We start from the raw sequence: 17510 nt of genomic DNA on the forward strand, positions 1-17510 counted from the left end.
CTGAAGCCAGAGATCCCCAGGGGTTACTTCCTGGGTCCACCCTGAAAGACACTTTGACTTGACAGATCACTACAGTTCTGTCACTCTTAGGATTTAGACTGCAACTCATTTGTGCTTCTGTTTGCTTGCTGTAACCTGTAAAAAAACTCACTATTCTTTTTCCTAGTTAATAAACCTTTAGATAGTTTATTACAGGATTGGTGTCAGATCTAGGGTACCCACTGATCTGGGGTAAGTGACTGGTCTCTTGGGACTGGAAGCAACCTGAATCTTGTGATTTTTGGTGTAAGTGACCATTTATCACTAAGATAGACTGGAGAATCTAAGGGGATTGTCTGTGGCTCGATGTTAAGATTGTTACAGTGATCCAGGAGTTCACATTTGTCACTGGTTTGGTGAAATCTAAATATAGATCACACCACCAGTTTGGGGTGTCTCCTTGAAGCCACTCCAGACAGCATGACAGCTGATCAGAGAAAGGTATTCCATTTCACAGAGGAGTTAGCTGTTTTGATATCTGGTTTAATTCTGATTTGAAACAAAAACACAAAAATTTCAAGATTCTCTGCAAAATGGAATGGGACGGGACACTGGCTCTGGAGCAGTCTGTGCCAAGAGCAAGACATCCTGGTAGTCCTGAACTCTCTAACCCAGAGGTAGGCTGCCCTGCAGCCACAGAATCCTGGAAGCCTTTGGGTCGCAGCCCCAGGCCAGTCCACTTGGCAGGCTGCCCCAGAGCTGCAGATCCTCAGCAGCCTGCCAGGAGGGCTGAAGGGAAGCCAGGCACATTTCCATCAGCATTTTGTCTGGCAGAGCCGGCTCCAGGCACCAGCTTTGCAAGCAGGTGCTTGGGGCAGCAGTCTGTGCCCCATGGCAGCAATTCGGCAGCAGCTCAGCCACTCTTCCTCCTGCCACGGTGGCTTTTGGCAGCAGCTCTGCTGCTGTTGCGGCGGCGGCAATTCAGCAGTGACTGCTGGGTCGGCAAAAGTGGTAGAGCCGCCCCTGTTGCCTGGTTTCGGCTGAACCATCAAAATTTCATAAAAATCAAACTGTCTTTGCAGAACATTTTGATTTTGACAAATCACCAAATTCCAATGGAAAACTTTTTTTCAAGAAGGTTTAGTCCCAGGCTTAGTGCAGTCTGTGCACCCAGAAATCAGCCTGCCCTAGTGATTAGGGAAAAGGCCTGGGAATCAAAACCTATGGGTTTCTAGTCCTAACTTTGACACCAGTCCACTGTGTGACCTTAGGCAAATTAGATGTTTTTGCTGTGACTGTACCTACCTCCAGCTATAAAATGGGGGTAATAATGTCTACTTTATAAGGGAACTGTGAGGTGATACTAATTAGGGTGTACAAAGACCTTGGAGATCCTCATGTGAAAAGTACCAATTATTGCCATTTTTATACAAAGGAATAAGAAAGTCAATTTTTCACAAGTGAAAAAGGCTATCATCATAACGAAAAGGTTTTTTGCGAAATCATCATTTAGAATGTTTGATTTACTGATAAAACATGATTGATTTATTTATAGGTCTGCTCTAGGCAACAGGTAAATGAATTACTGAGAAACAAACTTCTCATGTTCATGCAATTATTCATTGCACAAAATAATGACAGATAAAAATCATACAACATACACCAGAATTATTATTAAATTTTCTCTAAGGTATCAGCAGCTGTAAAAATTTAAGAGTAAAATCTTTCTTCACACGCTATAATCCTGAATCTCCTCTACTGTATCCTGTATTAAAACATTCCCAATATCATTCAATTAATTTCTATAAATACTCTATGTATTCTGGTCTTACTCACATCATGCAGCCTAACTGCGGAACAACCTTTCCCTTCAAAGCAGGAATATACAATATTCCATCTAGACTCTTTACACACAATACATTTTCACATTTGTGTGAATTATCACTGTAATAAAGTTAGTGAATTCTAATCCTCCCAAGTGCTGTCACAGCAAACAATCCTGTCACTCAGATCGGCTTAAAAAGGATAGTGGAGGTGAAGTGAAAATCCTGGTTTCCAAATATGAGCTATAAAGAAAAGATGAATAATAGTCATTCAACATAGACACAGACTAGTGTTTTTTTGTTTTTTACATAATAAGGAAACTCAATTGACTATCACAACTGTGGCAGAGCTCCAACCTTGTCCCTGTGGGTCCCACGCTTCCAGGCAGTTTATGCTAGCTTCAGAGGCTCACTGCAACCCTCCACATAGCCCTTCTCTCTCTAGGGCTAGGTTTACAGTCTACTGAGCCCTTTTCATCATAAGCCAGCAAGGAGGTTGGTGAGAAAACTCTCACAGTCTCTGTTGCTCCTATGCCCTCATACCAAAACAGTTTAGCCTCCCATCCTGACAGGGGCCTGTTTTCCCCTCCCAGGTGGTGTTTCTGTAGTGGTGAGTTGGGGGGAACCCGGGCCCACCCTCTACTCTGGGTTTCAGCCCAGGGACCCTAATGGTAGCAGCTATTGGCAGCCAACCTTTCACTGCCAGAGTTGCTACATTTCCCAGGGCCACTTCCCCTCAGCTCTCCTGCTTCTCCCTTCTTCACCCTTACCTTAGGGTTCCCTTACCAGTAACTTGAGGGTGTCTTCATTAACCAGCCCTTCATCCACACTTCCTCTTCTCTAGCTGACTTCTGCCTGACGGAGTGAGCCCTTTTATAGTATCAGAGGGGCCTTAATTAGAGTCAGGTGGTCACATTAGCTTAATGGCCACCCCTGACTCTTTGCAGGTTAATTGGAGTCAGGTGTTCTCATTAGCCTGGAGCAGCCCCTGCTCTAGTTAGTCAGGGAACAGAAAACTGTTAATCCAGTGGCCAGTATATCAGCCTTCTGCTACTCTGCTTGCTGTCCAGGGTCCTCTGCTCGGTGTCCCCGTCCGGTTCCCGTTGTTTGACCCTTTGACCGCACTCCCGTCCCTGTTGTTCATTAGTTGTCCCCCATAATTATTTGGTTTCCCAGGTCCTGTGGATCCCCCCCTTAGGCTGGGGGGGGATCCTTTAGCAGTGGGCACTTCCTGGGTCCCAATAAGGCTACTCTGCTGTACCCAACTGGCCTGGGTCTATCACACAACCTTTTCTCTTCACCTCCCATAAGAGTAATCTGCTCTTGAAAATTTTAATGAGCGTATGATTCAAGGATAATTTAGATAGCAAATGGTGATAGCTTATCCTTATCTCTGAGCACCATACGTACCTTCCAATGTTCTGCTTTTGTTTTCAATGCCACAAGTACTCCTTTTCTTTTTGCGAATACAGACTAACACGGCTGTTACTCTGGAAAATGTACATGGAGTTTGCATTCATATTTGTGTAGTGACCTGATACATAAATAGCCAACCTGAAGAGAACAATCTCAATTCCCACTCTATACATTTTAATTAAAAGGGCCTTTATCTATGCTAATTTTCTGACTAAAAATATGGCCAAGCCCTATGAAAGGAAAAAATAGAAATGACTTGTTTGTGTGATCATTTTTAGTGCATATTTTTTGCTAACAGATTCACAGGAACATTATTCTCTTGTACTATCCTTCTTTAACTTTTTGAAAATTGTAGCTTGAGCATTTGAAAAGAAGCAGTGAGAGGCAAAAAGGCATCCTTTAAAAAGTGGGAGTTAAATCCTAGTGAGGAAAATAGAAAGGAGCATAAACACTGGCAAATGAAGTGTAAAAATACAATTAGGAAGGGCAAAAAAGAATTTGAGGTTAGCCAAAGACTCAAAAAGTAATAGCAATTTTTTTAAGTATATGAGAAGCAGGAAGCCTGCTAAACAACCAGTGGGGCACTGGAGATCGAGGTGCTAAAGGAGCACTCAAGGACAATAAGGCTACTGCGGAGAAACTGCCCCCACTGCAGTAGGCAGGGGTTAAAAGCAGCCCTGGAGAGGGCTGTGGCTGGGATGAGGAGTGAGAGCAGCTGAGGGGGTAACTGACTACAGTTGTGGCAAGCTCAATCAGGGCTCAGCTTGCCCTGACAAGAGGGCTGGGGGGCCAAGGGCTGGAGGAGTCTGACTCTAGCCCTGGAGTGGGAAGGCCTAGCTGTCTGGGAGCAAAGTACCTGAAGTGGAGCAGTTCTGGGGAAGGGCAAAGGGAACTGGAGAGCTACAGCCTACAAATCCCCAGGCTGCGGGCCTTGCTAAAGGCCGAAGAAGGTACTGGGGTTGCAGAGGTGCAGCCTGGGGCTAGGCAGGGGCAGTTGGTCCGACCCCCCTGCCAATGATGAGTGGCCATTACAGACTGCAGTTTGCCCCAGTGAGAGAGGGATAGGTGATGACTGGCCATAGCCACTGAGGCAAGGTGGGTATAGAGCGTTGGGGGTTCCCCTGGGAGGGGAGACCCAGAGCGTGGGGGCACTGCTGTGGGGCAGCACCCTAAAATAAGGGCACTGGGGTCCAGGAGGGACATGAGGGCCTGAGGCAGGTGAATCACTGGCCAGCAGAGGGTGCTTCAATTGCTGGAAAAGAGCTAATTCCCAGACAACCAGCAGGAGGTGCCATGCCGGTGAGGCTTCACTCTGCTACAAGGAGGTTTTAGAACAAATTGATAAATTAAACAGCAATAAGTCCCCAGGACCAGATGGTATTCACCCAAGAGTTCTGAAGGAACTAGCTTCTGTACCAGATGACTGAAAGATAGCTAATGTGATGCCAACTTTTAAAAAAGGCTCCAGAAGTGATCCTGGCAGTTACAGACCTGTAAGCCTGACTTTAGTACCGGGCAAACTGGTTGAAATTATAATAAAGAACAATATTGTCAGACATATAGATGTTTGTTGAGGAAGAGTCAACATGGTTTTAGTAAAGGGAAATCATGCCTCACCAGTCTACTAGGATTCTTTGAGGGAGTCAACAAGCACGTGGACCAAGGAGATCCAGTGGATATATTGTACTTAGATTTTGAGAGAGCCTTTGACAAGGTCCCTCACCAAAGGCTCTTACACAAAGTAAGCTGCCATGGGATAAGAGGGAAGGTGCTCTCGTGGATTGGTAACTGGTTAAAAGATAGGAAACAAAGGGTAGGTATAAATGGTCAGTTTTCAGAATGGAGAGAGGTAAATAGTGATGTCCCCCAGGGGTCTGTTCTGGGACCAGTCCTATTTAATATATTCATAAATGATGTGGAAGGGGTAAACAGTGAGGTGGCAAAATTTGCAGATGACACAAAATTACTAAAGATAGTTAAGACCCAGGGAGACTGCAAAGAGCTACAAAAGGCTCTCTCAAAACGGGGTGACGAGGCAAAAAAATGGCAGATGAAACTTAACGTTGATAAATGCAAAGTAATGCACATTGGAAAGCATAATCCCAACAATACATATAAAATGATGGGGTCTAAATTAGCTGTTACCACTCAAGAAAGAGATCTTGGAGTCATTGTGGATAGTTCTCTGAAAACATCCAATCAATGTGCAGCGGCAGTCAAAAAGTGAACAGAATGCTGGGAATAATTAAGAAAGGGATAGATAATAGGACAGAAAATATCATGTTTCCTCTGTATAAATCCATGGTACACCCACATCTTGAATACTGTGTGCAGATGTGGTCATCCCATCTCAAAAAGGATATATTGGACTTGGAAAAGGTTCAGAAAAGGGCAACAAAAATGATTAGGGTTATGGAACGGTTTCTGTATGAGGAGAGATTAATAAGACTGGGACTTTTCAACTTGAAAAAGAGATGGCTAAAGGAAGATATCATTGAGGTCTATAAAATCATGACTGGCATAGAGAAAGTAGATAAGGAAGTGTTGTTTACTACTTCTCATAACACACGAACTAGCGGTCACCAAATGAAATTAACAGGCAGCAGGTTTAAAACAAATAAAAGGAAGTACTGTACCTCTTCACACAATGCACAGTCAATCTGGGGAACTCCTTGCCAGAGGATGTTGTGAAGGCCAAGACCATAACAGCGTTCAAAAAGAACTAGATAAATTCATGGAGGATAGGTCCATCAATGGCTATTAGCCAGGATGGGCACGAATGGTGTCCCTAGCCTCTGTTTGCCAGAAGCTGGGAATGAGTGACAGGGGACAGATCACTTGATGGTTACCTGTTCTGTTCATTCCCTCTGGGGCACCTGGCACTGGCCACTATCAGCTATTACCAGCAGGACAGTGGGGTGGGAGGAGGTATTGTTTCATGATTTCTGTGTGTATATAAAGTCTGCTGCAGTTTCCACGGTAAACATCTGATGAAGTGAGCTGTAGCTCACGAAAGCTCATGCTCAAATAAATTGGTTAGTCTCTAAGGTGCCACAAGTAATCCTTTTCTTTTATCAGAAGACAGGATACTGGGCTAGATGGACCTTTGGTCTGACCCAGTAGGGCTGTTCTTATGAATAGTCCATATTTTCTGTTTTATTGTATATTTTACATCATATAACAAAAAAGGAGAATAATTTTTTTCTCTCGTGTTAGAACAGAAAGATTCTGAAATTCCAGGGGTTAAAAACATTAATTTGTGTGCTGACAAGCTTAAACCTGAGGGTTAATGCTTAGCAATGGACAGTTCACATATTTTGTAGGGTACAGACCCTTTTTTAAAGGATCAGGTTATATGGTATTAAACATTCTGTCTTATATGGCTGTCCAGGAAATATAGGATACATGTTGTTTAATCTCCAGGTCTGGAGTGTATATACACGCAATAGATGGGGAAAAGGGACTTGGAAATACTAAATATTTCTCCCTTTCTTCTCCCAGCTGTGTGGATTTTTTCTAACTAGGGACCAACTCTCATTTTTATATATATATATATATATATATATATATATATATATATATATATATATATATATATATATATATATATATATATATATATATATATATATATATATATACACATATACACATACATATACACACACACACACACACTTGATATGAATCTATATGAATGAGAAAAACAATGTTAATCTGTATCAAAATAAGATGTACACTAGCTGTAGCTTTGCTATCTCATGGATCTATTTGGTCTTTAAGTCCCCATTCCCTTTTTCTTGCTATTGATTTACAATCTTCCAGTTTCTGGACAACCTCTTCATCAGGAGCAGTTCTCGGTGTGGGAAGAACAGCCAATTGAGGGCACTCTATTTATAGAAGCCTCTCCTGCAGGAGAGGTTATGCTATTTAGGAGTGCATTGGGTTATAGCCTACTATACAGATCTGGCTCTGATCACATCCAGGCAGGAACGGCATTGTACAAAGGAGAATTCAGATTTACAGACTTACTCTTGAGATTGAGCAACATCAGCTTTCTTTATTTACATTTACATTTCTTCAATATTTATAGAGTCTATGTGCTTATGGACTTGTTTGTTATTTTTATCCACATTCTCTTGAACAGAACAGGTAACCATCAAGTGATCTGTCCCCTGTCACACTGTAATAAATGTTTCCCATTAAAGAAAAAAAATTACAAGCACTGGATATTGCACAGAGATCTGAATACAGGACTATTATTTACCATCTTTTGCCCCCGAACAGTCAAGGCAGTGTGACATCAAGCGAAAAAAGCTTTTCACTTAGGGCCTGATCCTTCAGTCCATATTCAGGCAACACTAACAATCAAGGAATTAGAAATGTCCAAACTTACAATGAAACTTCCAAATGAAATGTCATGTAACTGCAAAACACAGCTAGTCCATGGAATTGAGATTTTATGTTTCAACAGGCCCCTGCAGACCAGACATGACCTAATCACAATGACAGAGACTCCATTCATAGTGGAGATGAACCCCAGGATCTAAACATCATTGCTCTGTAATGTGGCTAACAAAGACCCTGGATCCAAACATTCCTGAATATCGGAATATTTGAAGTATTTAGATTCAGCCGATCATAAAGAGAAATCTGCAGTGTAAATTGAAATCTTTCACTTAATGCCCGCCTTTCTCACCTATTATTTTTCCCCTTTAGGTGGGCAGGAGGTAGAGAGCTTAGTCAATTTAGTGCTTGTGAAGGCATCAAATTCACAACTTTGGACTCTGAGGTCCTCTGTTTATCCACAGAACAGGTACAACACAGTCAGGAGCAGTGCAAATTGCCCCATGGTACTCTATCAGTGTGCTTCAACTTTGACTTGGAGGGTAGAGAAATTATTTAAGTCTGTGTACACCAGGGGTAGGCAACCTGCAGCACGCAAGCTGATTTTCAGTGGCACTCTGCTGGGATTCCATCCGCCAGCCCCCTGCCAGCCAGGGTCCCGGCCGCTGGCCCCGCTCAGCCCACTGCTGGCCTAGGGACCTTGGAAAACTCAGCAAGGAAAAACGAGGGCAAGGATCACACTAAACTGATAAAATCTGCATTTTAATTTAATTTTAAATGAAGCTTAAACATTTTAAAAACCATATTTACTTTATATACAATAATAGTTTAGTTATATAATATAGACTTATAGAGAGAGACCTTCTAAAAGCATTAAAATGTATTACTGGCACACAAAACATTAAATTACTGTGAATAAATGAAGACTTGGCACACCACTTCTGAAAGGTTGCCGACCCCTGGCGTACACTTTCAATCTTGGGCCTCTGCAGAGATTCTGCTAACATGCCAATTAATTACAATTGTGATGGTGCTTTTTTGTGCTGTGGATTCACTGGGATTTATTCATTTCAAATAGGTCACCCAATGGCTGCCAGTTGACAATAACACTCATTCACTGCTAACATAGTCTGGATTTAGGGTGACCAGATGACCCGATTTTATAGGGACAGTCCCAATTTTTGGGTCTTTTTCTTATATAGGCTCCTATTACCCTCCACCCCTGTCCCGATTTTTCACATTTGCTGTCTGGTCACCTTATCTGAATTTGAACCTGTGGCCAAGACTCTGAATCCCATTTTCAATCCAGTGAGGGTCTGTCTACACAGGGACACCCAGAAAAGTTAAACTCAAAGAAGGATTAAACTTCAGTGAACTGAAGCCACTTTACTTCTGAATGAGAGTATCCACACACAATTTAATGCAGTTTAATTTATGCACATTAACTTCACAGCTTTAATCAATTCATCTTTTTAACTTTTTTCAGAATCCCCATGTAGACATGCCCAGAGTTATCCAGTCTACTGTGTGTATTTTTCTCATTTGGAAATAATAGTTTTTTGGCTGTATTTTTTTCTGGATTACAGATTTTTAACAGGAAATTGAAATTATAATGGTTTTAAATTACATACACCATCATAACTAATTTTATTATATTATCCTTCTCCCAGTCTACCTATTTTAGTTTGACCCTAAAAACAAAACATCCCCCAACTCTCCGCCACAACACAACACAACCCTCCTTCCCTCCCTCCCTCACCCCCCTTAGGTATTGTGCAGGGTTAGCTCATAGCCCTCGGGGCAGACATTAGAAAGGAGCTGTATTATTTCCCTGCTCTAGCTGAGGAGTTTTAAACTTTCAAGGGTGCTTAGCAGCTTGTATTTTAAAAATTGAAAAGACTGTTTTCTTCCCAGTTCAGCTGAACCTGAAACAAGATACATTCACTTCCATTTGTTTTTACTTGGGATGAAACCATGGAGAGAATATGCAGCCAAGTAAGGGCACTTTAAAATAAATTTAATCTCAGAATTTGAAAATAATTATTTTTAACAAAATATTTTGTTATACACAACATGAATTTTTTTTAAAAAAACTTCTTGGCCCTCATGATCTATGTGTAACTCATTTTCCAGTTTGTAAGATGTTCTTGATATTTTTTCAAAGCCGATATGTCCTCAGTCACAGAGCATTTAGCCCAAGCTAAGTTTCATATTAAAGACTGTGAGCTTCAAAAAGGCTCTGAATTTTAATAGCCATTCCAAGTAGTTGCAGAAAGACTAGCATTTAAAGAAATGCCTTTTCCATCAATTTCTGTTCTCTCAAATCATTTGGATTTTCCCTCCACATTAGTGGATTTTACGAAGTTCTTATAGTATCTCAAAAGATTCCTTTATTGCGCTTTATATTCTTTCCCCCATCAAAGATCTTGTGTCATACTAACAATCCTGCCAGCTAAGGAATGGTAGAAATACCTTCCTTTGGAACCTGCTAATAGTACTATTGACCTAGCCAGAATAATACATAGCATGTCTTTCCTTCCAGGCTCTTAAGCACCTGCCTGCTGGGCATGAAGTCCCAAGAGAGAGCCTCAAAATCGATAAAGTATGTCAGTACTGCTGGATTTTGCTGCCAATCTATCATACTGAATTCTTATTGATATATTCAGGCACAATCTTTCTAATGCTGTAACACTTTTAATTGTTTACTCAAATAATGCTATTAATTTTTTAGCCCTAATTCTGCAAAAGTACAAAAAGCACCAGTTTCTATAAACCAGGAATAACTGTTAGCAACATTAAAATGTAATTATTTTAATAGATAGAGCTATTCAAAGAAAAGATGCTAGAAGTTAAAAGTAAAAATCTGGGATGGGAAAGCAAGCTTCTACTTTGGAGCTACCTCCATTTCCTCCCTTTAAAATACTCATTAGGCTGAAAACTTGTATTTCTCATTTCTGCCAGGTTCAGTCGGAAATGAGAGGTATAATTTGAACCATTTCACAAGCATTAGTTACTGAATGACTGATATTTTTGTATTTCACTTTCAAAACAAAATGATACCGCTTGCATAAGCCACTTATTATTTAAAATATAGGTAACATGGACAAAGGAAATCACTGTTGATGAAGGTAACAGATAAGAGATTCTTAATTTTATTGCTCTTGAAAAAGTTAAACACAAGAGGAACACTGACTCTAGATGCTACTTATTAATCTTTAATAAAAACTCATTTTAGATTAAAATAAAAAATAGCATTTCATCTCTAAATGTGAATAAAACCTAAGTTTCTTTTTTTATAGAACTAGAAAATGGGGCTGATGTCAATTTACTTTACTAGATAAACTTATCTAGTAAGTCATCAGCCTCACTAATTCTGAATGTGTGTATTTCCAAGTTATGAAGCTACATCCTGTTGGATATTTTGCTCACCTCTATATGCCCTCCGGATCCAAAAGCCATTGTATAGGGTGATGTGATCCTTGCCTTCACAAAAGTCTAAGTTATATAGTTATGCAACTTCACACATTGTGTGCTAGTGACCTTAAGTGATAATGTAAACAGAAATCTTAGGGGCGATCATGGAAGGGACTCAATGCTCTCAAGTCCCACCAAATTCCATGGGAGTGGTGAATGCATACAGGCCCTCACAGGAGGTGCAGAGCAAGTCATAAAGGTATAATCAGGTTTCAAAAGTGGCCCTGGCAACACAAATTAAAACTCTTAGTATCATAAGTTATATCTCCAACAACAGTCACATTGGCAAGAAGGAACATCTCCCCTCAATGAAGGATAAATCAGGGATTCTCAATCTTTTTCTTTCTGATGCCCCCACAATATGCTGTAAAAATTCCCCAGCCCACCTGTGCCATAACAACTGTTTCTCTGCATATCCAGTAAATTAAAAGCCAGGGCCAGCATAAGAGGGTAGCAAGCAGGTCAACTGCCCAGGGCCCCACACCATAGGGGTCGTGCAAAGCTAACTTGCTTGGGCTTTGGCTTTCAGCCCTAGGCAGCAGGGCTTGGGCTTTCCGCCCTGGGTCCCAGAAAGTCTAACACTGGTCCTCCTCCGTGGTTTATTTTGGCGTATCTCCTGAAACCTGCAGGGGGCACCGGACTGCTGGTTGAGAACTGCCTCTCTCTTTGAGATTATATTTACAATTAAAAAACACAAACTTAGTTCTAAATTTATTATTAACAAAGTTCACTACCACCAAGCCTACCCCATTTTAATAATAATCATTGTTTGTTTAAAACAAATTTGCTTTAATTTCTTTTCAATGGTACATATGATCTAATTGATCGCTGACTGTCTAGTTTGCTGTTGGAGGCTCTCAGAGCTCAACACTCAGCTGTGCTTCAATTTAATTTTGCTCCCTGAATCATAATACAGAATGCCAATCATGGCACAAAGCACCCTAATTTACAATATGCCCTCCTAAAAAGCATAAACAATGTTGTTTCAAAATGAGTCCCTATGCCTGGGATATCAAATTCCTGAAACTTACCAAGCAAAGTTAAACCAGAGAAACAGATATGCAAGGTATGGAGGATTGGGTCTAATGATGCTTAGCTGCAAATTATTTGTTAAAATAAATGCAGTTCACATATTTGTCACATTCTGTGTCCACGTTTTTATTCTGACTCAGAGTACAGAACCTACATATAGTTATAAAATCACGAGTCAGCCACAGAATTAGATTAAAGCTATGTGAAGAGAATTGTGTTTTGTTTTGAGTGTATAAAGTACATACATAACATTCTCCAAATGCACTTGGTGCTAAAGAGAGAGAGACGAGTGGCAAATGATACCGAAGTCATAGCAAGAAAAATACACGACTGATATGGAATTATACATTCTTTGGCAACTGTATCATGAGTATGGCTATTCATCACCTGCAACAACTACTGAAAGACAGCACTGCATTTCTAAGTTGAAAGTGAAAGAACGTGTATGAAGTGTGAGCCATAATGCCAAATAACATCCAAGACTCAGTATGCACTGAAGGTGTATGATGATACCGTCATGTAATTTGCAGGCAAGGAAATGAGGTCACTGCAGAAAGAAAGATAGCTATAGGCAGGTACAGCACCAGAATGGATCACCAGAACAACAGCTGAGCTCTGTTTTATTAAAGGCCATCAAACAATCCTCAGAGTACTTAGGGGAAAGGAGAGTCTCTGCCAATTAGATTTTCTTCCTTTAAATGAGGCATGGCTTGATGCTAAGACTTGACAATTACAACTGATAAAAAAATGGATTTTTTCCCATTTTCCCCTTTTTGTCAAAAAATGTCCAAATATGAAAATTTTCAACCACATCTAGTTATCAAGAATCAGCACTAAGTTGTGTTTTAAATTGGTGGTTAAATAATTAGCATTGTCTTCTGTGTTATTATTCTGAATATTATGGTTAAGGGAGAAAAATTGCTCAATCACATAGTATGGTGGGAGGCGCCAAACGGAACTGGAGTGAGTCTGTTGAACGAATGGGGATTATAAATGCAACTACTGGGAAACTAGGAGGATGTGTTCCCCCTCCCTTAACTTCTTACTACTTTATGACCTGTCAGTGCAACTGTAGGAGTAATTGAATAGCTAATCTAATCTTTTTAAAGTCATAAAGTAAATATATAGTAGAAGCTTGTAAAAGGTAAGAAATATCTAAGTGCAATCAACTTTGTATTCAATCTGGTATACGGTACACAGAGATGTTAAGACTGTCTCCCTGATAACCCTCATCTATGCATGCAGTTTACACTGGAGTAGGGAGAGGAGATAAGACTCTGTAATTTTAAGATTATAATTCTCATTAAATGATTCAATAATGTAACAGGAAGGTCAGAATTAATATTGTATCTTGTAGTGTGATTTTCATTTCTTTGATTCATAAATTGATGATCATATTATTGAATGTGTGTGTGTATTAGGAAGGGCAACAGTGTCTCTGTGCAGTTGAGAAAGCTAACGCATATCCAAAACAATGGCCAACTTCCAGGCAAGATACCTTAATTGATCATTCGCTTGATTGCGAGTATTGGTGCTGTTGTGAAGAAATATATATATGTAAGCAATGTGAACTCTAAGTTAACTTGTTTTCTGTGGAAATTTTTATACACAATATATATATGTGTATATATAAATGTAAACAAACATATACCTGTATACCTATATGCTGAATCAACTGGGGGAGAGGGGTGGGGAAGAGGGTATTTTGATAGCTGCACAGCCTCATTCAGTCACCTTGGAAGTGCTTTGTGGGTGCTTGGGTCATGCTGTAAGCATGGGTAGAGACTGGACAGCAACCATGAGCAGGCTAGGGCTAAGCAGATTCCCAGGAAAATAATATCTCCCCAGGAGATACTTAAGGAGAGACGTATCTCCTATGGTTCTACAGGCCGCTAGGCACAGAGAGAATCCAATGGAGCTATCGATAGTGACGCATCTGCAGGGCCCAGAGTTTGTGCTCCAAAGGGATTAAGTGCAAGGGGGAAGTCTCATGGGGATTTCCTCCCCTAAACCCCTGTGGTAGATTTTTCTTCTGCAGATGGGGTCAAACCAACTCTTTACAAGGATACTAATAATGTTTTTCTCTCAAGCTTTCATTTGTATCATATTTTTGTGCCTCTGAACTTTAGTTGATATTTCAGGTGAAGCAACCCTAGAGCTGTAAAACTATTAATATTTTCTGACAGTCGTCTTTTTTATTGATAATTCATTTAAAAAATATTTGCAAGTCCACAGCTGAAAACGGAACATTTTATTAAAATGCAAAAAGAGGCAAATAATTTAAGGTTTTGTCGTCTGGTTTAAATAGCTAGAACATAAAAAGATTCGCTCAGTCTTTTGGAAGGTGTTGAAGAAATGCACCTCTGATTGTAGTTAAGGCACTAGTGAACACTATTCATTTAAAACTAACTCTTTTACTTAGTTTGGGGATTTGGGGGTAAAAGTAATGGGAAATGAATTCATTAGTTAATAAAAGGAAAACAGATAAACGGAAAATAGAAAATGCAGAAATAGGAACAGCTTTAGATTAAAATGATTAATACAGAAAAACTGAAAAGCTAAACTCAAACAGACCTTACAGCACAAGAGAAATAATTTTTTCAGGGGAATAATATTCCTAAAATGTCAGCTAGAGACCTAAAATGCAATTCCTTATGTCAAGGGCTTCCAGGTTTAGGGTTAAGCGGGTAAAAGCAACACAAAGTTATTTTTTTCCACAGATAATTTTTTTTAAGTAAATACTGAAAATAGCTATGTTTATCTTTTTTTCCACCTCCCCCAGATAGTAAAATTTTCAAGTGCTTAAGCCACTTTTGAAAACAGGACTTCAAAGTTTTGATACACACATTCTTCATGGCATATGCAGAATGTTAGCTCCGTATCAAAGAACTTTTTTTTACGTGCAACATCTGCTCACAGTGTTGATGATAACCCATTACCTGTCTAAACTTTACCATAAGGGGAAAAAAGTTAATGATTAATTTTTCATTTTTTCAACCTACCATACTCGTTCCCGCTAAGTATTAACATTTAACATAGCATTGCATACAAGAATCCACCTTTTTTGGTAAGACAGCTGTTCAGTTTCCATTCCCATTCAATCCTCTTGGCAAAGACTGTGAACATTTTGTGCCAACTGCATTGTTTTCATAGTAAGACTCTCTCTCCACCAGAGAATGGACTTATACCATTAATTCTGTTCATATAGGTCACTGAACAGCTGTCAAATTATAAGAACAGTTTGTTACTACTGACAAAGTTTGAAGTCATACAAGTCATTCAGGTGTAAGCATTACCAAACCCCTCAGTTATTGTGTGTGTTCATGAATTTATTACTGTGGTCAATCGAAAAACATCAATAATTTAGCAGTTTTAAACACAATTTTATATTGTGCAGTATTTTATATATAGTAAACAGTACAACATTTCTAACTACTCCAGGGGCCCTTAAGAAAGTTTCACTGCAACCTCAAGAGGTGGTTAACCGGCAACAGATGAAGAGTAGCTTATCTGACCAAAAGAGGTATAAATTATTTATTTTTCCTTTCGTTGACCACATTCTGTCCTTTTCTTAAATACTGTCCTACTCTAGCGATGTGCCAAGATTCTGTTACTTGAAAATATGGACTACCACATACTGGTCAATGCATAGCTGTCTACATAGAAGTCTCTCTAGACAGAAGATACTCTTTACAGTGAACTGTCATTTCCAAAATAATGACCTACAGGTCACCATTACAGTAGTTTAAAACCTTGCCAATTACCTTAGACAACGCTTTAGTCCCTGATCCTGAAGACTTACATGCTTAACCCTCTCATTCATCTGAATACTCCAAACACCAACACCTGTTGAACCAAGTCATATGCTTTCTCAGGATCAATAAATCCACAAAGCAATTACTCTTTCCGTGTATCAATCTTTCAGACTTCTGTCTCATTGCAAATACTGCATCCATAGTACTCCTTCCTTTCCTAAGTCCATGTTGCTCCTCTCCAATATTTTCCTCCACTTTGCACTTCACCCTTGCTTCCAAAAATAGTATATGTGCGTACAAGTCCGTATCAAATTATGACCTTCACCTGACATTGTAACCACCATTTTGAATAATGTGACTTACATTTTGGGTATGTAACTGTAACTACTTAGAGATGTCAAGGACACACCAAGGCAGCTTATTGGAATGTTTGACACCTCCCTGAGGTGACTAACACAGGAGTCATCAACATGATTGTCTTTAAAAGGATTTTGCTACAGGCTCACCGACAGCTATCCCTGGTCGTGCTCTAGTGTTCAAGCCCCCAGACAGGAGACGCAGATAGCCGCATGGAAAGGAGTGGGGCGGGACTGGGGGCGGTGCTAGGACGGTATAGCCATGCCGGAGGAGCTGCCAATGCGGGGTGCTGGCTCCTGGGAGTGGCGGCCCCACATTCTGTTCCTTTTGTAGCTGTGGTTCCCGGGAGAGCCCAGCAGTTCCACAGACACCAATTTATATATGCAGACACCTGCATCCGCGGGTATACATTTGTATCCACACAGGGCTCTAATAATGGCATAGAGAGTACACTTATAAGGTTTGTGGATGATACCAAGCTGGGAGGAGTTGCAAGTGCTTTGCAGGATAGGTTTAAAATTAAAAATGATCTGGACAAATTCGAGAAATAGTCTGAAGTAAATAGGATGGAATTCAACAAGGACAAATGCAAAGTACTCCACTTAGGAAGGAACAATCAGTTGCGCACATACAAAATGGGAAATGACTGCCTAGGAAGGAGTACTGCAGAAATGGATCTGGTGGTCACAGTGGATCACAAGCTAAATATGAGTGAACAGTGCAACAATGTTGCAAAAAAAGCAAACATCATTCTGGGATGTAACAGCAGGAGTGTTGTAAGCAAGACACGAGAAGTAATTCTCCCGTTCTACTCTGTGCTGATTAGGCCTCAACTGGAGTATTGTGTCCAGTTCTGGGCACCACATTTCAGGAAAGATGTGGACAAATTGGAGAAAGTCAAGAGAAGAGCAACAAAAAGGATTAAGTCTAGAAAACATGACCTGTGAGGAGCAGTGTTTTATGGTAAAACTGGTAAATTGAGGTACACTTCACTTTTGGATGCAAAGGATCTAGAACTTCTGTGAGTAGCCAGTGTCAGGGCAAACATAACGGGGGAACAATCCACAGGGACTCGGGGATTGGGGTGTACCTATTGTTAACCTGCAAGGTGAAGTTAGTGGTGGCACAGCCCAGAGGAGAGTGTTTGAGTGACTAAAATGCTGGTGGAATTAGGGAGCTGACACACAGCTACGACAAGGAAGACCCCTTCTCTCTAGAGACCGGGGTAATAATCTGACATAGTCCTGGATACACCAAGAACCATCACATTCATGACAAAAGTTGTGTTATTTCCCCCCATCTTTAAATTCTTAAAATTCTTTAAATC

General features: G+C 40.3%; 1 protein-coding gene across 5 annotated transcripts in view; it reads right to left on the reverse strand.

Moving 5' to 3' along the window:
• The window catches only part of ENTREP2 (endosomal transmembrane epsin interactor 2), a 388263-nt gene that overhangs the window by 118339 nt on the left and 252414 nt on the right, over nt 1–17510 (reverse strand). The gene's annotated exons all lie outside the window — the stretch shown is intronic.

This window comes from Lepidochelys kempii, chromosome 10 (genome assembly GCF_965140285.1).
Source record: "Lepidochelys kempii isolate rLepKem1 chromosome 10, rLepKem1.hap1, whole genome shotgun sequence".
In the NCBI taxonomy this organism is placed as follows: Eukaryota; Metazoa; Chordata; order Testudines; family Cheloniidae; genus Lepidochelys; species Lepidochelys kempii.